Source organism: Bos indicus x Bos taurus, chromosome 5 (assembly GCF_003369695.1).
Source record: "Bos indicus x Bos taurus breed Angus x Brahman F1 hybrid chromosome 5, Bos_hybrid_MaternalHap_v2.0, whole genome shotgun sequence".
Taxonomy (NCBI): domain Eukaryota; kingdom Metazoa; phylum Chordata; class Mammalia; order Artiodactyla; family Bovidae; genus Bos; species Bos indicus x Bos taurus.
In genome coordinates this window covers 45177838-45179062 of record NC_040080.1, presented here as the reverse complement: position 1 = coordinate 45179062, position 1225 = coordinate 45177838, and the positions used below count along the sequence as shown (strand labels likewise).

At 46.9% G+C, this 1225-nt stretch overlaps 1 non-coding gene across 1 annotated transcript; it reads right to left on the bottom strand.

Moving 5' to 3' along the window:
• Positions 1–886: 886 nt before the first annotated feature.
• On the bottom strand, positions 887–958 carry TRNAE-UUC. Its single transcript has one exon. It is a non-coding gene; the product is annotated as a tRNA-Glu (tRNA).
• Positions 959–1225: the final 267 nt, after the last annotated feature.

Below are 1225 nucleotides of genomic sequence, written 5' to 3'. Positions count from 1 at the left end.
ATTCTCTTCTAATCCACTCATCATCCAGTTTCCCTAATTTTTGTTCACGGTACCCAGTGGATGATGCTTATTGAAAAACCTTGTAGTCATCATTGGTAGTTCCTTTTCCCACCGCATTCAATCCTTCAGCAAGTCCTCTTTATTCTTTTAGAATACATTTTGAGGGAATCTGCAGGTAGCCCTGTGGTTAGGACTCTGCACTTCCATTGCAGGGGGCGTGGGTTTGATCCCTGGTCAGAGAACTAAGATCCTGCAACCTCACAGCATGGCCAGAAACGAAACAAAAAATGAACCATGGTAAATGCCACCACTTGCCCTCACCATCTTCAGCCTCATGCTTGGGCCCCCAGCGTCCACTTGTGTTCTTCTAGGGTTCTTTCTTTGTGTGGTGATCAAAGCAATCTATTCACAACCTTCTAGTAGCTTCCCATTATATACTTGGAATACAATATGAAAGTCTTCCTATGACCTATCTGGTCCTAGCTTTCTATGATCTTTATATCCTGCCATTTTATATTCACTCTTCTCTAGCTCCAGAGAAGGCACTGGCGACCCACTCCAGTACTCTTGCCTGGAAAATCCCTTGGATGGAGGAGCCTGGTAGGCTACAGTCCATGGGGTCGCTAAGAGTCGGACACAACTGAGCGACTTCTCTTTCACTTTTCACTTGCATGCATTGGAGAAGGAAATAGCAACCCACTCCAGTGTTCTTGCTTGGAGAATCCCAGGGATGGGGGAGCCTGGTGGGCTGCTGTCTATGTGGTTGCACAGAGTCGGACACGACTGATGTGACTTAGCAGCAGCAGCAGCAGCAGTAGCTGCTGTTGCTCACATGCTGTTTTTTTTTTTTTTTTTTTTTAATCATGCTGCATGACTTGCAGGATAGTTCCTTGACCAGGGATCGAACCTGGGCCCCAGCAGTGAAAGTGCTGAGTCTTAACCACTGGACCACCAGGGAGCCCCAATCATGCTTTTTTTTTTTTTTTTTTTAATGCCACAGGGCTGTGGAAAGAATTAAATGAGTTAATTTAAGTGCTTGGAATAGTACCAGGCACATGGCAAGCGAGAGAGTGAATGAGGACAGGGCAAGGCTACCCAGAGGGGTGGTTGGTTGTGGACACAGGCAGTGAAGATGTAGGGGAGATGTATTCCCGGCACCAGAGAACAGCAGGCAGCAAGGTCTCAAGCAGGAAGAAGCCTGGGTGTGACCCAGAAAAAGGAAGTT